Below are 23,795 nucleotides of genomic sequence, written 5' to 3' on the forward strand. Positions count from 1 at the left end.
TTTGCAAGGTACAACCTTTATGGGAGACTGATTTCATGTGTTAACATTGGTTTTGCACAGTTTCTGTCTGTATATGATGGATGTAAAGTTTTGGGTGCTGGGGATTATGGATCTTATTAAACAGTTTAATAACCACATGTAAATTTGGGTGAGACAAGTTGTCCTCACTCTGGTTGCCTTAACTTATCAGCATTAGAAGACCATTGCAAACAGCTGGAATATTGCATTTCATGTACTGAGTAATAAACTTAAAAAGTTGTCATTCACAGCTAGACATGACCTGGTGGAACAACTCTTGGTCATTGCTATTGTTTTTAATGGATCAAAAGTTTGCCCAAACAGTTTCTTGATTCATATGTTTTCCTGTTTGACTAATATGTTTTCTTGGTTTTACTCTTGCTGCTAAATAACTGTGGAGATATTTTATATAAAAACCTTGTATTGGGAATGGCTCTTAAGTACTCTTTACAGATGTTAGTATTTATATTGTTATAGTTGTTCTTAGCTGGAATACATTTTATTTTTCATATAAAATAGATTGGAGGCATGCATTTGTTAAACTTATCTTTAAAGGAAATGGAATAGAACATACCCATAGGCATACAAACCCATAAGTTTAGTTTTATGTTGTCAAATGATAATGGAGACAGATATTTTGGATAAATTAGCAGAACTGAAAAGGTTGAGATTCGAAACTATATATCTGCATGCATATGTTGAAAATATAACCACATATGGCACAATGTTTCATAAAACATATAGTGACAGCTATAAAAGAAAAATCATGCTGTGATGTAATTTATATAGACCTAACTTCAGCATTTGATAGGGCCATGCATAAACACTGATCAATAAATTAGAAGTAGGTATTGATATAATCTTGATAAGATAGATTGCTGTGTGGCTTGCAAATAGAACATGGAAAGTATCATTCAACAATTGGACAGATGAAATTCTAGGTTACAGGCAGGGTGTCCTACAGGGTTCTATTCAAGGCTCGTGCTTGTTTAGGTTGTATATTTCATATCTTATCTTTTTTCTTCTGAGTTGTTCAACAGTCTGCATGTACACTTGAAAACTGGTAAACTGATTATACATATGTTACAGATTGGGCATGTCTGCAAAAGAACTTGACTAAATTGACTATTTGAGCAAAGGAGAATAATATGCTGATAAATACATTAGAAACCTAACATAATATTTGGGAGACATAAATTGAAAGATGAATACTTAATGCAGCCCACACTGATTTAAACTGTAGATTGATTTAAGGACCTGGGTATATGGGTAAATCCAGTTTTGAGCTTTTGTAATCAGATTATCCAATTGGTTAATGACAATTATATAACTAAAGATTCATAAAAAGATTTACAAAGGATAGGAAATTAGAAATGATAAAATAATTGTTTGTTAGTTATATTAGACCCAAAAATGAGTGTAGAATAACTATTTGGAATCCTTATAAGAAAACAAGCATGAGGAAATTGGAAAGAGAACAGAATAAATATACTAAGGGCATCAGTGGGTGCGAAAATTTAATTTGTTATGAAAGAACAAAATATCTGAACTTGTGCAGTGTCTCATGTAGACATTTAAGAGGATTCTTTATTCAGGTATATAGGGCATTTAGAGACAGATACCACTGGGAATATGTGGGGTTATCAAAATGATAAGACAATCTAAGTAGAAGATTATATAGGAATGAGAGGTGTACTAAATGGATCTCGGATACAGTAGCTAATGCATGGAATAGACTGCCAAATTACATTAAAGCAAGCACTAGTTTAGGTATTTATAAGAACAGCCTGGGCATTTATTATGGGAATATCTGTTTTGGTATACTGGTAATCCAGAATGACATTATTCCCAAGCCTGAAATAGTTGTATGTATTTATGCATCTATGTATATATGTATGTACATTTCCCACATCTATCAGTTCTCATTTTGTTCTGCTATAATAGTTTATTTCAGCAAATGAGCTATTTAATGACAATAGGTCATAGTTAGTCAATACACCATGGCAAGGAGTGGGCAATTCATATGTTGTGATTACATTCTGAAACTGAGAAAAAGATAAATGTGTTAGCACATCCTAATTCAAGACTCATTCTTAATAGTGCTTAGTGGTGCTTAACAAGCTCTGTTAAGATTCGGTCACACACTAGGGAGCGATAAAAGTGAGTGCCAGCTGGGAAACAGCAGTGGCAGAAGATAAAACAGCTTTCAAAAGCTGATAAAGCATCTCTCTCGCACACTTATAAACAGAAACTTTGGCAGAACTGAATGAAGTGTTTAACAGATTTTAAAACCAGTAGTTCTAGAGAGAGATAGTTTGTCTGTGCCTGGTGTCTGACAGCAGTGTAGTGTTCTACCAGCTCTGAAAGCTAGTAAAATTATTTGCACCGCTACATTTTATTTCTAAAACTCCTGGTACATGGAGCAGATGATGCTCCATGCACTGCAAAGAATTATAATTGGGTCACCGATTATAGCCCTTTAGCATGTATTCTTGATGTGGATGGCAAGATTTACCTCTCAGGCTTCACGCTTAGTGTAAATTTCTTGGAATCCATGTCTCGAAAACATAATAGCCTGGTTATGATCAGAAATCTGATCATAGTCCTCTGTGTTGTTAATGGATGGGAAGGTATTGTTTGGTCACAAGGCTGCAAAACAAGTGATCAAACTATAGACCAATCTTTCATTATGAGTGAAAATACAGAATCATAGGGTCAAAGAACTAGCAAGCCAACCTATCCACAAAGCCATTCACAAATTGCCAGAACCCAGCCTTAAACCTTCCCTCCCTTTTCAGTGAGAGTCAGACTGGTCATAAAACAGTGAATTTATGAATACCCATCCAGTTGTCCATCTTCCTTTTTAAATGCAGACAGTACGCCACACTGTTTAACTTGGAGGTGAAGTTGGTTCCTGAGAATAGGTAGGAGATGCTTGACAAATCTACCAACCAGAGTGCATTGTTTGATAAACGGAAATGCTCATTCCCATTATTACAAAACTTTATCAGATGCTATATTCAGTGCCTTGATTAATAACATTAATTGGTACTAAGCTACTGCTATATAAATATAAACAAAAAAATTACAAATTACAGTACTTAATTCATTTGCAGTTTTGCATTGTTTCATTTGTGAGAAGATAAGAATGATAAAACAAACTGGAAGAATATCAAATACAAACAAATCCTGAATATCTGCTGCTGGAACATTTTGTTCTTTATATAGTTAGTTAGTTAGGTAGATATTTAGGTAGTTTTATTCCCTGGAAAGGGAAGGAAAACAATACAATAACTACTAAAGAACAGAAAGTAGAGTAAGAAAAAAAACAAATCACTGGAAACAATGAACAAATATTAGCAAAGTAGACAATTTAATGTGGATTCATTTTATCACCAAATATAGGAGGGAAGCAGCAAGTGGTTTGTGGGGTCTGAAATGAAGGAGTTAGTTTGGAGAGGTTGTGGAGGTTTTGGGGTAGTTTTATTATGGAGTTTGCACAAGTACTGGGAAGACACCTATTTGGAGCAGCTTAAAAAGAAGAAACACTAGGAGTATCTCTACTCTGTACGAGGCTGGTAGCCATCTGGTTTTTAGGGAAGATGCTGGAGTAGTGCTTGGAGGAGTTGGAAATAAATGAGCAGATTTTGTTTTTAATGGACTGTAGAGTGGAGGAATGTGTTTTTTTAGAGGCAGTTGTTATGATGGAGAGCCCATATTCAAGCTGAGCAAGGAGGACTCCTTTGCCTATTGCAACACTAGCTGGTCTGCAGAGAAAGGAAAATATTTTTCTGAACCATAATAAAAGAAAATTGATCTTTTGTCTGGTGTTTTCATTGTGGTTAGAGAAGTTAAGTGACTGGCTCAGCCATAAACTTAGGTTTTTCAAGGACATAGTTGCTTATATTGAGATACCATTGAGATCTGCAATGTTGAGATTTTAGGTGCATTTTTTAGCTTTTGTGAGGTTTCAAACTTCATGCTTTACATTTGAATGTGGTTTACGAGGAACAAATAGTTATTTAGCCAACAATTAAGGGACCGTTGGTCAGACTGAAGCTGGTTTTGAATACCTGAATGCAAGGGACTGGATTGAAGGATAACCATGTTATTTACATAAAGAGTGATATGAAGGCTAGAGAGGTTAGAAAGTAGTTTCTTAATAAAGATTGAAAACAATAACAAGATGAATGGAGAGCAGTGGCGCACTCCTTTGGTAAGGTGTGCTGGAGAAGGTAGGGAGGAGCCAATTTTGATATACCTATTTGATAAGAAATTATGGAAACAAGTGACATTAAAGGAGCTTACTGCAATTTCTTGGAAGGAGTGAAAGAGCAGGAGGTGATCATTATGATCAAGACATTTGGTATGGTCAACGAAGAATAATTCTGAAAGTTTTACTTTATCCATGGTGAGAAAGATATTTTCTGTGAGTGACCATAGTGCTGTAATTGTGTTTTGGCCTGCCAAAAGTCATGTTGTTTAAGAGTGAGGAGGTGATACTGTTGGGTTTAAATGGGCAGTTGAATGTAGAAAAGTTTTTCAAGTATTTTTCAGAGTATAGGAAGAATGGAGACTGGGAAGTAGTGGGAGGCATTTTCTCGCTGATGCTGTTTGGGAAGGGGTTGATAAGACCAGTTTTCAATATGCCTGTTATTGTGATTTTGGTTAAGCAGAGGTTATAAATTTCGAGAAGTAGTTAGGAAGCAATAAGGTAATCTATACAGAATGAGATAAACCAAGGGAATAGCTTATCTGCTTAGGGGGTGCATCCAGAGGTATGTTTCCAATAGAGAGTCAACGTCTTTATGAGTAATTTTCTGAAAATAAAAAAGGGGACTAAAAGGAGGAGGGATCTGGGTGAGATGGACAGAGGAAGAGGTTGTGGTACTAGAGAGGTAGCTGAATTCCTTGAGAAACTCAAATGCTGACAGTCAGCCTTGAGAGGTCTAGATGGTGACTGGGGAGGACATGAAATCTTTGAATTTTTAGCCTGTGAGAAGTTTTACTGCCTGACAGATGTGTTTGGGTTTGCTTAACAAAACAAGTTGTTTGTCTAGCAGAACAACTTGTTTATGTTTTAAATATTTTGGTTATAGAAGATGTCATTGTGAGACACACAGATGTCTCATTCACCACACTGTGTATGGAGAGTCACAGCCATTTGCCTATCGGGGGCCATGACCACCAGATCATGCATGCACTCAGATCATTAAACCACAAGTACCAGAATGACTCAGATGTAGTCCATGTGGGTGTGAATGACCTGAAATTACCTCCCCAGACAATATGAAAAGAGACATGATGGAATTCCCAGACTATATGTACCAGGCCAGCATAAGCCTAGCATTGACCAGCATTTTACTTTCTCCAAGCATCAAACCACAATATGAACAGAAGATAATTGACTTTAGTAATTTGCTTAGTTTTTAGTGTCACTCGAGATGTTACAATATGTGTCAGGCCATGCTGCTTTGCCAGGCTAGCCTGCATCTGTCTCCTCTTGGCTTTTAAATATGGGATAAAACCTTATCCACCCTTGCCAAACTAATAAACCTTCCAACATAGATAAAGCAACCTAAGTAAATCTAAAGGTTTTGCCACTCACTGCCAGGAGTCTAAACAAGGAACTCCACTCCATGCAAGCTCTTCTGCCCCTGGAGAATGCAGACATCTGTGCAGTTACTGAGTCATGGTTTAAAACAAGAAGAGCACCTCAGCAGTGCAGTGCTATACATCTTCTACACATTTAGATCAGGTACTAGTGCCTGAATATTTGAACTGTATCTTACTGAAATTGGTACACCTTGTTTGCTCTAGCATAGACTAGATCCAGGCCTGCTGAATCTAGCTTTGTTTATATGCTTGTTGTTTGTTTGCTTGTTATTTCCCTGGAAGCTAATTCCACCTAATACGCAACTTCTCAGCGCTTCTGTGGATCACTAGTGATATCTGCATTGCTTACTGTACTTATTTCCTTGTTTCACTTGAAAGAAAGTTACTGTTTGTCGTTTTTGCATTTAGTTACTTGTAACACATTGCACTCAAGTTACCTGGCACTTGCTCACTAAAGCAATTATATAAGTCAGCACTAAAAATTAAAAGCACTACACCCTCACTCCCCACTGGCCCTTGTTTTCAATTAAGGATTTCCCAATATTATTCTAGCATGTCCAAAGGTCAGTTGTCAATCTCCTCTCCGGTCCAGCTGGTGAATCTGGGAATCTTGAGGTAATGTTATAACTGCCTCATGTACACAGACAACCCTCTCCTCCTCCCACATAGCACAATTACTTGTGAGAGATGCAGCTATTTAGCCAAACTGGAGGCTGAGCTCTCTCAACTCAGGACTGGCAAGACCAGACAGGAGGAGAAGGCAACTACACACACCACAAAACCAGCCTCACATAATGCTACCACTCCACTGAATCAAACACATAAACACACAAAGACATACTCGGAGGCTCTGAGTAAAAATTTACCTAAACAGCAGAGGCCTCCAAAGCAGACACCCAAACAACTGCTACCTCAAGACACCCCACAAGCAACACATAAACCACAAAAGCAGTGTGCAAAGCAGTCACAGCCCTTAAGGCCAAATACAACACCAAACATACTTGTCATAGGTGACTCCATAGTCAGACACACTGATGTCCCACTCACCAGGCTGAACAAGGAGAGGGTCACAGTAAGCTGCCTATCGGGCGCTAGAATCCGCCACATAACACAAGTACTCGGGTCACTCCACGGAAAGTACAAATATGACACAGTCATTGTCCATGCTGGTGTGAACGACCTGAGATGTACCTCCCTGGACTACATGAAAAGAGACATAGAGGAGCTCCCTGATTATGTAGCCCAGGCAGGTATGACCCTGACCCTGAGCAGTATCCTTCCTTCACCAAGAATGATGCCACAATATAGAGACAAGATGATCAGCTTTAACAATTGGCTTAATGTCTGGTGTCATTCAAAGGGGATCCAGTGTCTGTCTGCCTGGGATGACATGCTTGACAAGCCACGCTGCTTCACAAGGGACGGCTTGCACCTGTCACCCCTGGGATTCCGGATATTGGCTAAGGCTCTTGCCACCCCCATAGTGCCTTTTTTAGGCAAGGCTCAAATTCTAAACCTTCCACCCTAGAAAACAAAAATGGGAAGAAACTGAGGGTAATGCTGCTCAATGCCAGAAGTCTAAATCTCAAAATGCACGCACTAGAGGCCCTTCTCAGTATGGAGAACATTGATGTCTGTGCTGTAACTGAAACCTGGTTCAAGGCTCCTGAGAGCACCCCGGCACTATTAGGTTTTACCTCATATCATGCGTTCCGGCCCCAAAACCCGGACCACACCACAAAAGGAGGGGGTGTATCCATATTCATAAAGGATACCCACACCTCCAGGTTGGTGGCAACGCACGAAGCTTTGGAAACCATCCAGGTGCAACTAACCATAGGCAAAACTGCTCTACAAATTGTAGCATGCTACAGGCCACCCTCTCAAACTCAGGAACCCCACACAGCCTTCCTGAAGACACTGGAGGGTATAAATGTATCTCCAAACACCATCATATTGGGTGACTTCAACTACCCGAATATAGACTGGGAACATTACTCAAGCCCTAACTTTCTAGCCCAACGGTTCCTGGAGTTCATAAATTCAAATGCCATGGAACAGCTAGTCACTGTTCCCACGAGAGGAGAAAATATACTAGATCTCATTGTCACAAACATGGGGACAAAATGCTCCACAATGGAAGTATATCCCTCATTGGTGAGATCTGATCATAAACTAATCTCACTGGAAATCCACATCCCGCCCCCACCCCAAACAAAAAAGACCACAGTGAAGAACTTCTCTAAAGCAAACTTCACACTACTCAAGACTGGTGTGGTATCCTTCAAGGCCCCTGAGCCAGTGGAAACCACAACCCAAGCTGCGGAAGCCCTTGCACATGCCTTCTATGAACACCTCCAGGACTGCATGGATCAGGCAATCCCAAATAAAACCAAGACTCTTTCCACAAAGGGCAAACATCCAGTCTGGTGGACCCCAGCCATTAACAAACTTTACAATAAGAGGAGAAAGCTATTACATGATAGAACAAAATCCATAAAAGGGAAGTCACCCCGATCATTATTAGTAAAAAATACGAGCACTCATAAAATCAACTAAGGCCAATTTTGAGAGAAAAATTGCCATGGATTCAAAGGACAATCATAAGGCCTTTTTCAGCTATGTTAGGAACCTGGGTGGAAACCCCCAGATATGCTCAGAATTAGTCCAAAATGATACAAAAATTACTGAACCCACAGACATTGCCAACATACTGGCAGACAGGTTCAGTGCAAACTTCACCCTCTCCCCTAAAGGAGAGATAACTATCCCAGCCGAGTGTAGCCTCCCAGACATCTCAAATGCGCAGGTGAAAGCTGCTCTCTCTAAAGCTAAAAACACAGCATCAATGGGACCGGATGGTGTCCCCGGCTGTGTGCTACACGAGCTAAATGAGGAATTAAACCCGCACATAAGGCAGCTGTTTAATCTCAGCCTTACCACAGGATACGTGCCCAAGGAGTGGCGACAGCAACTGTGGTCCCACTCCACAAAGGCGGCGCCTCACGGACCCTGGTAATTACCGCCCATAAGCTTAACAAGTCTAGTCTGCAAAGCTATGGAGAGGATCATAATGGAGCTCATAAACAAAGATATAGGGGACTTGCAGACATTGGACCCGACCCAGTTTGGCTTCGTCAAGGGAAGATCATTCCTTTTGAACTTGGTCGACTTCTTCGAAACAGTCACCAAGGCCATTGATGAGGGAAAGGCAGTCCATACAGCCTACCTTGACCTTGCAAAGGCTTTCGACACAATACCCCACTCGGGTATTGTAGAAAAACTTACCAGCTTAAATGTAAACCCATATGTCACAAGATGGGTTGCAAACTGGCTTAAGGACAGAACCCACAGGGTTAGAGTTGCTGGCGCTATGTCAGACTCCAAGCCGGTCACAAGTGGTGTCCCACAGGGCTCGGTCCTTGGCCCCTATTGTTCGGCATCTACTTCTCAGAAGTACAGGCCAACATGGGAGGACTTTGGCTGACAAAGTTTGCTGACGACTGCAAACTGGGCCATAGTGGAAAGTGCATCGGACACGGATATCCTTCAGAAGGGACTCACGGAAACAGATAGCTGGTGCCAGAGCCATGGCCTGAAGTTAAACGCCAAAAAATGTGTAGTCATACCCTTCGGGAAAAACAAGGTAACCCCAAGCTGCCATATAGGTGGCAATCCACTAAGCACAGAAGAGGTTATCAGGGACCTGGGGACCCAGGTTGACAGTGGCCTTTCTTTTGACACTCACGTTGCTAAAGTGGTTAGAAAGACCTTCTACATTGCCCACCTGATCATGAAGGGATTCACATCCAGATCTAGTGAGGTCATTGTTCCCCTGTACTCTTCACTTATCAGACCAATGATCGAGTACAATGCCCCATTCGGGATGTATCTCACCCGACATCTGCAGCAATTGGAGAGACCCCAAAAGTTCCTCACCAAAAGGATAAAGGGGCTCCAAAATCTGTCATATGCTGCCAGATTGAAGAAACTCCAGCTCTATTCAGTCGCATACCGTCTGCTCAGAGGTGACATGTGCCTGACATACAAGGCCATGTCCAACCCGGAATTAATGGACATGCTCCACCTCAAAAAATCCAAATCCACCAAAACCACTAGAGCAAGCGACTTAAACCTTAGCACGGATATAAATAGGATGTGCTGGAGGGATAGATTTATCACTCAGAGCCTCCCTATGCTGTGGAATAAAATCCCGGTCCATGTGAGGCAGAGCACCTCGCTGACTCTGTTCAAGAGAAATCTTGACCTGTGGATGGGAGATCGTAGGTTTACCCCGGGAATCATCTCTGTGTCACTGCTGGACAGAGGCACACCAAACTAATGGGCACAGTATTTTTTCATATAAGGGGTGGCATAAGCCACAAAAATTTGGGCTAGGCTTATAAATGCCTTAGGGCAGATAGCCTAGTATAAACCTATGAACCTATGAACCTATGAAGGGAAAAATGTGGACATGTCTCAATTTACATCAAAAACAAACCCACTTCAAGGATGGTCAAACAGTATGATGTGCTTGAGCTTCTCCATGTCTAGATTATACTATGCAAAGTTCCAAACCATAACCTTGCAAGCTATGGGCCCCCCTCTATGACCCAGAAAACCCATAACACATACTTAGAAATACTGGAGACACTATCCATTCAACTAAACACCATATTCATGGGCAACTTTTAATACTCCCACTATAAACTGGGAATGTACATAGTCCTAAACATGCAGACCCAGAGATTCTTGGACTTTGTAAACACAAACACCCTGATCAGCTAGTCTGTATGACCACTGGGCATAATAACATCTTTGACTTTGTCCTCACAAGCATGGGGGAACTTTGCACCATGCTAGCATAATGTCCTCACTGTTCAGGTCAGACCATAAAGCTGTCTCCTTTGAAATAAAAGTAAAACCTAAGACCCCAGCTAATCCTGGATGCATTAGGAATTATTCTAATCCAAACCATCTACTGTTAAGTGACACCTTGGCAAAACGTCAAGCCTATCAAATGCTGAGAATGCTGTTGCTTAAGCAGAATTCTTCAAAGAAACCTAGAACAATCATGTTAAGGGCTGCATAGAGGCAGCTGTACTTATAAGCACAAGACAAACTCAACAAGCAATTCCGATATAATCCTAACACCAATGGGTTGTATAACAAAAGGAAGAAAATCGTGGCAAAAATTAGAAAGTACAATACCCAGTACAGTAAAAGATCTCTTGTTAATCTAAATGTACAATTTAGGAGCTAATCAAGTCTACCAAAGCAAAACTTGAGGTAAGAATAACTTCCCAGGCCAAGGAAAATTACAAGGCATTCTTCATTCATTTACACAAACCTCAAGGGCAATAAAAACAAGGTGTTTTGCTAATTGTGCATGGAGACACCTATACTGAATCAGAAGGTAAAGGAAATCTAATGGACAACAAAATTTTGCTCCAATTTTAACCCCCCACCCCACCTCCACCAGACATCTCTTAAGAAATACCCTCAGCCATAACTCCCAAAGCTATCACTAGGGAACAGGTTGACAATGCACTTTGCTTGACCAAGAACAATGTATTGATCACCCCATAAATATTTCAGTTGTTGTTGTTGTTGTATCTTTCGGCATTTCCCGGTTAGGGGTCGCCACAGTGGAACTCCGGTCCGCTAATGATTGGCAGTAGATTTTTACGTACCGAGTTGTCAGCCCTGATGCACAACCTTCAACGTAGGTAGGCCCATTCACGCATGTCTCCACACAGAAGATGCTTTAGCTGAGAATCGCACAGGACAACGTCTTACTGTGAGGTGACAAAGCTACCGCAGCACCACCACCGCAGTCCCATAAATATTTCAGTATGCCTCTTTAATAGCATGAAACACTACCTGTCAGGATCATCAGAATCACTATTTAACCACAGTCTTCAGATAGCCTTCAGGCTAAGTGAATGGAGGACTACAACTGCCATCCCTCTGCAAAAGAGTGGGCCATCTATGGACCCACGTAACTACAGATGCATAATTCTGACTAGTCACATATGGAAAGCTCTGGAAAGACTTATTATGGAAATAATAAACAATGACAGAATATTTTCAGACACTGTATCAAACCCATTCTGGTTTGTTAAGAGTAGTTCATGCCTATTCTACCTAGTGAACTTCTTTGAGAAGGCCAGCAAAGCAATGCATGAGGGCAAAATGGTGCTGGCTCTGAGGGCAAGTATGAGCAAGATAAGAGGTGAATTTATAGAGATATTTTGGAAGTATGAGATGGGAGTGTTGTGGTTTGGTAGGTTTGGAGGAAATGAGATAAAAGGAGTGTGTTCTTGGAGTCCTGTGTAAGTGAATGTGTAGAAAAGAGTGGGCAAAGGTAGACGGGTGTAAGTCTTGATTCAGTTCAATTTGCATAATGGTTAAGGTCTTCAGCTACCATGCACAATGTGCAAGATTCAATTCTGACTTCCAGCCAATGCCTGTTTGAAATTAGCATGTTTTCCCTGTGTCTATGTGGGGTTCCTCCCACCTCCAGAAAAAAAAAAAAAACATGCTGAATGTTTTCATCTCAAACTCACCAATGAATGGAACTGTGGTCAGCAGCATAGACTCTACATGGTGCCCTATAGGGGGAAGAGTTGTACAGACCAACTGCATTAAGCATCTCCTGTGGTGCACAGTATCCTCACGATTGGAGAACGTGGATCACAGACTACCAGCCATGGCAGAGCTAGCCATTTGATGGTTTAAAATATGGTTCTAAGTTATTCAGTCATGCTCACTAATGTCACCAATGGGCATAGGTGTTTGTCGGTGATAAATGGTTTGAGGACCTGGCCTACTCAGACTTACTCCAGGGGCCCATGCTAATGGTGAGAGGCTGTGTATGTGCACCTACTGGCTAGCATGTGCCCACCATAAAGCCCATCAACTCTGGTTCAATAAGCTCCTGATTGGCTGGTGTCAGTTACCCAGCCTGAAAGAGCTCTGCTGAGCAAAAGTTGGATGTAAAACCAGTCAACCTGCCAAACATGAACTAAGAATTGCTGCACTCAATGTAATTTCACTGACAGAACTGTACTTGGAACTGCATGATGGAACAGAGGAAACTGGACATTCTGTGTATCCAAAAGACAAGATGGAAGGGCAGTTCAGCAAAGCAACTTGGTTTGGGATCCAGAGCCTACTATTCAGGAAGGGGATAGCCTAGAATTGGTGTGGGCATTATGGTACTGAGGGAAGTCATCAGAATCAGTGACAGACTCATGGCAATCAGACTCCAGCCTAATGATAGTAAAGTATTCATAATATCAGCCTATGTCCCACAGCAAGGTTGTGATAATGAAGAGAAAAGTGCATTCTGACAGCAGTTGCAAGACCTGCTAGATAAAGCAGGACAACGTGAATTGGTGTTGATAATGGGTGACTTGAATGCACATATCGGGAGAGACAAAATAAGATATAAGGATTGCCTGGGTCCACATGGGTGCGGCAGCAGGAATAAAGAAGGAGAGGCCATTCTAGACTTCTGTCTGGCAAATGGGTTGATAGTAGCCAACACACACAATTTGGAAAGAGAGAGAGAGAGACAGTCACAAGATCACATACAAGACTGACCAACATGCAACTCAGGTAGACTTTTTCTTAGTAAGGAAAGTGCAGTGGGATAGAATCAATGATTTCAAAGTCATCCCCAGAGAAACATTGGCCCACAGCATAAGCTACTGGTTGCCTAAATCAGCTGCAAGCAGTGATCAGAAAAGTTACTAAGGTCATCAGTGCCAGGATGAAGATCTAGAAGTTAACTGGAGAGAAAACACATCAGTTCAAGGAATTAAGCAGGGCTCTAGCACCCCAAGAAGAGGAGGAAATAGGTGGAGTTGAAGGATAGCAGCATCTCAAAACAGCATGTGTGAGGACTGCAGAGCATATATGTGACCAAGCCAGGAATGGCAATAAGGTACATAAGGAAAACTAGTGGTGGAATGCAGAAGTTCAGGAAGTCATCAAAAGAAAGAAGTAGTGCAGGAAAAAATGGAAGATAGAAAATACAAACCAAGCCAGGAAGGAATACTGGTTGGTTAACAAAGGAGTTGCAGTAACAAAGAACAAGGCATCAGAGGCACTCTACTAGCCTCTGGAAAGTGGCTGTGTTGGTGGCACAAATAAACTATATCCAGGCTGTAAGGCAAAGACACCCTTCATAAGGCATGCCAGAAACAACCTGCTCACCAGTCCACAGTGTGCATCCTACCACCTGTCTCAGGCACTTCAATTTCATAACATATTCTTTAAAGATGGAAGGAGTACTTCCAGCAGCTTCTGAATGAAGGGAAACCACAGAAGCTGTACTGTTCCAGACATAGCCTATGATGAAAGAAAAAGAGGAGCCCATCATAGAATAAGTAAAAACAGCACTAAGAAAAATGAAGTCAGGGAAAGCAACAAGCTTAGGTGAGGTCACGTCAGCAGATATGATAAAGATGTTGGGTGAGATCGGGGAGAAATGGCTCCTGAGGCTACGCATAGCAGTGTGGAGAGAAAGACATATCGCAGATAACTGAAAAATAAGCATACCTGTGCCTTTGTACAAGAACAAAGGAGACATCCATAACTTTAAGCAGTACAGAGACATCAAACTCCTATCACATTGCATGAAAGTTCTGGAGAGGGTGATTGATAAACGGATATGCAGAGTAGTAGAATGTAAGATGGGAAATGAGCAGTTTGGATTCAGATCAGGATGCAGCACAACTGACCCAATGTTTGCAGTGAGACAGATAGTTAAGAAGAAGCTAGAGATGAGGAAAGAGCCCAACTGGGCATTCCTAGACTTGGAGAAAGCATATGACAAGGTCCCAAGAAAGATGACCTGGGCAGTACTGCAGTGGTTTGAAGTCCCAGAAACATTGGTAGAATTAGCACAGGCTATGTAATAGGATCCAGTGACTCAAGTATGAACAGTGTCTGGTTTCACAGATGGGTTCCCAGTGGGAGTGGGTGTGTATCAGCATTCACCTCTGAGCTCACTGCAATTCATACTGGTGATTGGCTACATTTGCAAGCAGGTCAATGGGACCAGATCAACAAACGTACTCTATGCAGATGATGTGGTATTATAGGTAGACTCTGAGCAAGAGCTTTAGCAAAGGTTAGGGGAATGGAATGCAAAACTGAATACACGTGGGATGAAACTGAGCACAGACAAGACAGTGGTAATGACAGCAAATGGGGAAAATCAGAAGAAGCTGAGAAATGAGATAGAAGGAAAGGTAGGGCAATAGTTTAACAGCTTCATGTATCTGGGAGGGCTAGTTGAGGAGAAGGGAAGTCTGAATTAAGAGATCAAAGCTAGAATAAGAGGGGCTGCAGCCAACTGGCATAGACTGTCAGGTATAGTGCATGATAGAAGAATGCCAAATAAGCTGAAACATATGGTGTACAAACAAGTGTTGCAACCAATACTACTGTATGATACAGAAATCTAGGCAGAACAGTTGAAAAAACTAGAGGTGATGAAAATAAAATGCCTGAGACACGTGGTAGGGTGCACACTGTGGGACAGACAAAGAAATAAGGAAAAAGGAACAGAGGCTAAACAGATAATAGTGGTTTGGGCATGTGCAGAAAAGCAGAAGACAATCTGTTAAAGAAAATTTGGGACAGACAGGAAGAAGGCAAAAGGAAATGAGGGTGTCCAACAAAGAGGTGAATGGATCACATGAGAGAAGATCTGCAACAGTCAGGCATGTGCTGAAGAAGGCAGGAGTGTCACATTAAATCAAGAGAGATGGCGACAGTTAACAAGACACCCCAACCCTATGTAGAAAATGGGAAAAAGGGAGTTGATGATGATGATGATGTCGATCTTGGGATTCAAGTAAGTGATTGTGGGACTATCTGAAAGGCTAGTATTGGGAAGGTTGAGATATGGGGAAGAGATGTGGGTACTGATGATACAGTATAGTTGGTTAAAGGGAGGAGACGTAAGATGATAAGAAGAGTAAAATATTCTTTAAAGAAGTGCCACTTGGAATCAGGAGTAGAACTGAGCAGGAACTGAAGTGAATGGAAAGCATAAAAGTCATTGGAAAGACATTAGAGGCAACATAAAGAATTCATGGCATGGTTGCTATTATGAAGACAGATAATGTTTCTGTTTGTAGATGGCCTTTATAATAACAAAAGTAAAGGCATTTTCAGTGTTAGGTCCAAACTGTGGATTCTGACAGATAAAGCTAAACAAAGAAAACTGTAACTTGTGTACATTAAATAGGTCATTAGGAAAACTTGCATTTAGTATTTTCTTCAACACAGTAGGTATTCCAAAGTGCTGTTGTACAGGTAACTGAAGGCTTAGAAAGAGTTATAGTAACTAATGATCTAGTGTTACACAGGCAGGCACAAGAAGAGAATAACAGCACAGCCAGAGAGAAAAAGAGCTTCCAAATGGATTAAGACAACATAATCTCAAGATAAATAAGACGAAGCATAAATGCAAATGTTAAATAAGGACAAACCCGAATCACTTTCTTCGCCACTTTTTCATTGGCATTCTTGAAAGACTCTCCGGGAATTCAATATCATCATATCTTTTTTTTTGCCCTTAGTCCCCCAGTTTCCTGGTGTTAATTTCCTCCATTATCTGCATTCTCTCTTTTTTTAGCTATCTTCTCCCATCTTCATATAAAATTGTCCTTAATTATTTCATCAGTACCAATTCAGAAGGTCACCCCATGTGCATTTGAAGCACTGTCTCTCTAAATAAAATTGAAAACCTTCAAATCTTTGCAGTACTGAATATTAGTATGTCAGCCATGTATGTATCTGTGGTCTTGACTTGCATCAGTACAGAAAGTCACTTTATATGCATTTGAAATAGTCAACCTAACTAAAATTGCAAACCTCCAAATCTTAGCAGCACTGAATATCAGTAAACTAGCCATGTATGTATCTGAAATGTTGACTTAACAACAGAAAATAGATGTACTGCTGACTCAGAGAGTTAAATGTAATTTTGCATGGGTGGTTGTCCGTGAATCCCTCACATACCCAGAACATAAATATATTCACTCGAGACTGCACATTCATGGACATGAGGACAATACAGAAATGTATATAATAGGACTTTTGCATTAATATCTCACAGCTAATGGTCTCTTAGATCAAAGTCAGGCTGGCTTTAGATATAATCACAGCACTGAAATGACTGTCATTCAAGAGAGCATTGACCTGCAGATGGCAAGGTGTGAAAGATTACATACCATATTTGTCCACCTTGATCTGTCTGTGGATTTTGAAACCATGTATCATGGAATTCTTTTGGAGCACCTTGCATGTTCTTACATATTGTTTTGTTTTCCTTACGCAGGGTCTTTAAGCCATTGGGAGTTGGTGGCTGCCATCTTTCAGGAACAATATTAGATGCTGTAAACATATAAGGTGGACTGTTTAGTTATTAGTAACAGATAATCTATCCTAAAACTTCTTGGACTGCTGCATCACATGTTCATTTTGTGAGGCTGTTGCCATTTTTGTTTGCAAGTGCATACTCATTGTCCTATGCTCGTCTTGGCAACTTGGGGCTCAGCTGCAGGGTGTACTGAAAGGATCTCTTGGTCAAGTTATTCTATATGCAACAGACAGTGAATGTGGTGCATGCATTATCTGATGTGTGCTGCAGTATTCCACCAGAATCATGAAGGCATCTGAATCTCATTTGCAAACATATGTTCATTCATATGTCTGTCCCTATTGTATACTGTGTTATAAACCTACACTTACGAAGTTTGTAATTTTCATATATGAGTATGCTGTTATGTCACCAATGGAATTCAGCATGACCTAGGAGCTGACCTTGATGGCAAAGGCTCTTTTTAAAGGCAATGTGCTAAAGTGCAACATGAAGTCATTATGACTTCCATGAGGGTGATGTGCACACCTATCAGTGGCACACATCTGTCCTTGGAAAGGTTTGCTGCAGCAAATACACTATCTACTGTCTTCTGAGTGGTAGAGAGATTGTTTAGCCTTGCCTATCTCATCACCCAAAAGGATTTTTTAATGACAAATGAGAATTTGCTACTCATTTTTGTTTTCTCTGTGAAGCTTTTCTCAATCGGATTTGGCATTCATCAGATTATTATATGTCTGATAGTTGGTGCAGATTGTTAAGACTATGAGTTGTAGTTTCTGTCCTCATTTGCCCACTATGTGACCTTGAGCAAGTCACTTAACCATACATTGTACCTGGATCATCCCTGAACAGAGACTATGTGTCTAGTGGGCCTACCTGGTTGAAAATTGGCATTATTATTATAATCACTAGGACTAACAGTGGTTCTGAGTAGACTACATAAAGTTGAAGCTGAAGTTAGTCTGCCTTTCTTGACAGCTCAGGTTTTGTTTCTCTTGTGACTGGTTCTGACCATTCATTGCTCTCCATATTGCCACCAGGGGCAGCTGATTACAGTTCCAAACATGCCCCTGGATTTGTGTGCTTTTTATCCCTATGGCTTTTATTGACCATACCTTTGTAATGTTCTATAGTGGTGTTTAAGGGAATCTTGCATGCTCTGTGATTTGAATAAGCCCATAATAGTATAAATTTTGGGTCTATATCAAAAGACTGAAGAGGCATTTAATAGAACACCTCTTTGTCGACACACAAACAGCAAATGCACTAAAACATGAATGCTCAAAACAGCGATTTATTTCCCTGGGAAATAAAATTGCTTGACCTTCCCCATGTGTTTGCCTCTTTCCACACTGTAGTGCGATCTTGTAATTGGTATATTTAGTTGGGGGTGTGTGGGTGGCACAGCACCCCACGTTGGAGGGTGGGGGGGGTGAAGCCCCCTGCATTATGTTTCAAAGTGTGTGTGTGTGTGTGTGTGTGTGTGTGTGTGTGTGTGTGTGTGTGTGTGTGTGTGTGTGTGTGTTTGTGTGCTAGTGATTTCTTTCCCAGGGAAAGAAATCGCTGTTTGAGCATTCGCACTTTAGTGCATTCGCTCTTTATATGTCGATGAAGAGGTGTTTGATTAAATGCCTCTTTGGTCTTTTGATATAGACCCTAAATTTTGGCTTGCAGCTTAAACAGAAATTAAAGTCATTATACTCCTTTTAAATTTGTTATTGTAGTCATTTTCTCTTAATGTACACGTTCTTGTTTTTATCAGTTGTACAGTACCTATATACAGGCAGTCCTATAAAATTAAGTCTAAGTCAGACTGTGTGTAGATGCCAGGGCAACAGTGAACTTAGCATATTCTATTTGGGGGTGTGAATGCTTGGATTACAAAGGGAGATATTAAGGAGAGGGGAAAAGGGAGGTTGGTGGAGAGAATTAAGACATAAAGATGGTGGCTCACAATATGGCAGGAATCTCCATTTGCATTATAAAGAAAATGGTGAGCAGAATGGGATGAGTACAGGGTGGTACTGTATTGCATGCAAAAGCATAGGAAAGGCAGGTATCAAATTCAGTGAGTAAAGAATACACTGAGGTTGAAGTAGAGCATGCTGTGGGGAAAATGGTATTAATCTTGTTTAAGTGGGGCTTGCAGGTGAAAGGGAATGTAGTGAAATGGTGTATAAATGAAAAATGGCTAATTTGGCAAAGGAGACTAAGGAAAAGGTAATGGGAGTACATAAAGACATAACGAGAATGATGCTCATAGACCCTATCTCTGAGACGTCGCTCAGTCTTGCCAACGTAGAATGCATGACAGTCAGAGCATTTGGCCAGACGTTGGCAAGACTGAGCGACGTCTCAGAGATAGGGTCTATGAGCATCAATATGCAATGACTCATAGTAAATTGGACAATGCTTTAGCTAAGCATCTTCAGTCTTTTTCTAGCCATAAATTTAAATTTTTAATCATTGATCAGTATGTACAGGATGTTAGAGGTGGACCTGCCTCATTCAAATTGGAGGAACTTGAATAGTTGTGGCAGATCAGACTTAATGCCTTCAACTACCCAGGATTAAATGAGGCATGTTCCATCGCCTGTATATTAAAATTAAATAGTTTACGTAGATGAACATTTTTTAATGACTCTGAAATTAATAAGTTCATTTATTATTCACATATGTATATATATAATTTTATTTATATTGTGGTGTATTTATGTATTTCTTGTGGATTTAGTTATAACTTATTCAATTATTTTACTATTTATAATTGATGGAAGTGCACACAATTTAGTGTATATTTAACTGTGTATAGCTTTAATTTTCTAAGTAGGGTTCCTGCACTTTTTTATTTAAAAGAACTGTTTATTGACTAATTGTTTATGTTCTGAGGAAGTCTGCATTAAGACAAACGAAAAGCACTTCATCTACTGTGTCGTCCTTGATTTTTACTTGGTGCCTATCTGTGGACTTAATTCTTTTTACTTGGTGCCTATCTGTGGATTAAATTGTTATTCCGAGTCTACGAGCTGGTTTGTCATTTTTTGTTTTTAACACTGCACATAATACCAGATGTTAAAAATGACAGAATGAATACCTCCAACCTAAAAACTTCTTTCAACTTCACAATATATCGCTTTAACTACTAATACCAAAGAATGCAAACTCAACTGCCATTTACTGTTAACTTAACAATATATCATTTAAAAAAAATGTAAACTCCACTTTAAAACTGACAGCCTGCAAATATAGGTGATTTTCATACCTTTTGGTTTCAGTTTATAGATATGGTTTATGACCACTGCAAGGAGGTGATTTGATCAATCGTACAGAGACAGAGACTTTGAAATCCCAATGGATTGTTAGACTTATAACTTATAACTTATAAGGGGGTTGGGGTTGAATGAATTTGTGCCAATTAGAACAACCCCGTGAGCTAGGAGACTAAGGAGGTGAGAGTAGTATGGTGACTAGAATGTTATATCTTAAGTAGGTTTAGTAGGTGTAGCCCAAGCTAATCAGGGCACCAGACTTATTTCTATATATTTAAACCTGAATATGTTGATGGTTGTTTGAGGCCATCTATGAATGTGAGATGGGCACATTTTCTTTGTAGCAATATCTGTCAGTTTAAAGGTTGAGTTTACATTATATGGTATTAGTAGTTAAAGCGATATATTGTGAAGTTGACAGTAGATGGCACTGTGGGTAGTTTATTTAAAGCCAAACTTAACAGAGCAGTAGGGTTTGTTTGGCCTGCGATTGATGACAGTATTGTGTTGTTTTTGTGGACTCTGCACTTGTAGTGAAGTTATGGGCATAGGATCGAACCATCCTTCAAGTGAAATGTGTCCTGAATTTAAGTTTCATCGATAGTTGATAGATGTAAGCTGCAGTTTAATACTTTATTACTATCAGCAGCCATAGAGCATGTGTGTATGAATATTCCTGTTTTAGTAATGGTTTGGGGGGGGGGGGGGTTGTGTTATATTTTACTTTATGTGAGTTTTGCTGGTAGTTAGTAGACCTGAGCTTCAGTTTGACATTTTTGAGTTATCTTAACAGCTAAAGTCATGTTTCATCTTAGGAAAGGACTAGTATTGTACAGTGGAACACCTCATTATATTCACACAGTACATCCTAGAAACTATGTTTCATATGAAGTCCTTTGAGTTAAAGGGAACTCCGTTGGAATGCTCTAAAGCCTAATGCTGATTATAAAGTGCAGAATGACAACTCATGTTTCGATGGGAGTAGTTTATGTTCCTTACTTGCACCTTTTTAGGTTGAAGGTATTCATTCTGCCATTTTAACATCTGGTATGATGTGCAGTGTTGCCATTGCTTATGAAATAGCAAATGTGAGGATTTTTATATAGAAAGAACATGACATGGTTGTTTGCAAAGGTTTTTTATATGCATTTGAGACTCACTGACTGCTGAATCCAATTTGAGATTCTATTGTATAGGAAACTTTTTGTGTTTTTGAATTTATTATGTTATTTTAACTTTTTTTGGTTACTATTGCTGTTTCTTTAAATGTTTGGACTACATTACCAATTGGATGTATCTTATTGGCTGGTCAATTTTTTGAATTTTTATTTAAGCACTGTTTTGGATGTGTAATAGTTTTAGAGTGAAGAAGTGAATGGGGTTTGTGAAAGCGCTTACTCGCATAAAGTATATTAAGTTTTACTGGCTGTGCTTTGGTGCAGCTTTCTTTTTTGTTGTTGACGCGTTTATTTGGCACCTTATATCCGTTGGGGCCAGTGTGTTTGTAAATAACTATGTTTACTGAATCATCAACAGATGATGTTAAACATTAATGGGGGTTGATAGGCACATTATGAGTGAGTTATTACAGGAAGAACTAAAAGTGAGGGAGAAAAGAGAACAAATGAAGAATGGAGGAGAGCAGTACAAAGGAAAATTCTAGAAGATGAATGAGGCAAGTGTCAGGACAGGTCAGGGAAAGCAAAACACAATTACAGTAGGAGAAAAATGAACTAAGAAAGGTAGGTTTGTTGTGCCTTAATGTATCAATTACACATAGCAGAGAGAAGAAAATGTGAACAGAAAGGAAGGAAGGAAAATGTTAGGGTCCCTGATAGAACTGCCGCAAGCAAGAAGTTGAGAGCAAATACTAGGATGAAAAAAAACTTTTATGTTTTATATTTTCTGAGATTAAAGTATTTTACAGCCATCTGCATGAGCAGACTTGTGTTTCTGGATATCATTTGTTTTGGTTAGCTTCAGCTGCTCTGTTTGGCCTATTTTAGCATTTTGTATTTATCTGGCTAACTGGAGCATGACAGAAGGCAGCAGCATTGAACTTGATTACATTCCAGAGAGTAGCAGGATTTTTACATATGGCCATCATTTGGATCATGTTTTGAATGTGGAAGGTAACCCATTGCTGAAACTTGATGTTGACCCAGAGAGTAGCAGGATTTTTACATATGGCCATCATTTGGATCATGTTTTGAATGTGGAAGGTAACCCATTGCTGAAACTTGATGTTGACCCATCACTCACTTTTACTCAGCTTCCTGATATGGACTATAATAATGTTAAAACTACCTCTAAAACACTTGAGAACAACCTATACCAGTATAAGCGGCTTCAATGTCAAAGACTGCACCTTGACGCCTGTCTTGCATATAAAGTGATTCCGAGAGGTCTTCATGTCAGTAAAATGCCAACATATGGGAATGCATTCCCTGACTTGTTAAGAGACTGGAGATGGTATTAAAAAAATTCAGCTGCTGTTAAAGTTCTTTAGCCCATTTGAAACCTCCCTACTGACTGAAATCAATAAAGGCATTGACAGACTGAATAATCTGTCTAATCAAGCCCTATATACTCAAAAGATAGATGATTTATTCACAGATATAGGGCTGTACAAGAAGAAATTAATTGAAACTAAAAAGAAAAAGTTGTTCCGTTACAAATCTGACTTATCTGAAGGTTGTATATTTTCATGGCGGAAGAATGAGGGCTATATGGGGTCTGAGTATGACAATGTGCAGCCCTCATCAACATTGAATAAACAAGTGTCTGCTGTAAATGAAAATCGTGCATATTGCTCGGATAGTGGCAGCACGGATACCTATAACTTTAATGTGAACATTGCTAATGAGAATTTGAATTTAAATAAGCTTCTAAAAGCAAAGACTGCAACCTTAAATGCATCTGCTTCCACATTGAATGATGAGCATGTGGATACAAGCAATCAGTGCTCTTTTTTGCAGCTACAATCTCCTGAATTGATTAGACACAACTCGAGGGGCCGGTCGAGAAGCAGGAGTCAAACATAACTGGAACGCTAACTAGAACTGGAGCCTGCAGTGATGAGGAAAGTTCTGAGAACTTAGTAATTAATATTTCATCTCATGAACTGAACAGAGAGCAGATGAAGGTACTGAATCTTGGTCTTTCATTTATACCAGTAAAAGGCTCAAATTTATATGAAGTTTTATTGGATTTTAAACTATATATATATATATATATATATATATATATATATATATACAATATTGCATTAAAATACTGATGCACCTCTGAATCTGCTTAAAAAAGCAAGTACATATATTCCTGCTCTTCTGCTGGTAGAAGCTTTTAGTAAGGTTTGTGAGGAGGAAATCTATAACTTATTTAATGAGCAAGCTTTGAAGAAAAAATATTTTAATATGACAAATACACAATGGGAAGTCTTGAATGACTTAATAGTGTGACAAGATTTATATATACGACTGGTA

The sequence above is a fragment of the Protopterus annectens genome, chromosome 1.part0 (genome assembly GCF_019279795.1).
Source record: "Protopterus annectens isolate FY-2018-M chromosome 1.part0, PAN1.0, whole genome shotgun sequence".
Classification (NCBI taxonomy): domain Eukaryota; kingdom Metazoa; phylum Chordata; order Ceratodontiformes; family Protopteridae; genus Protopterus; species Protopterus annectens.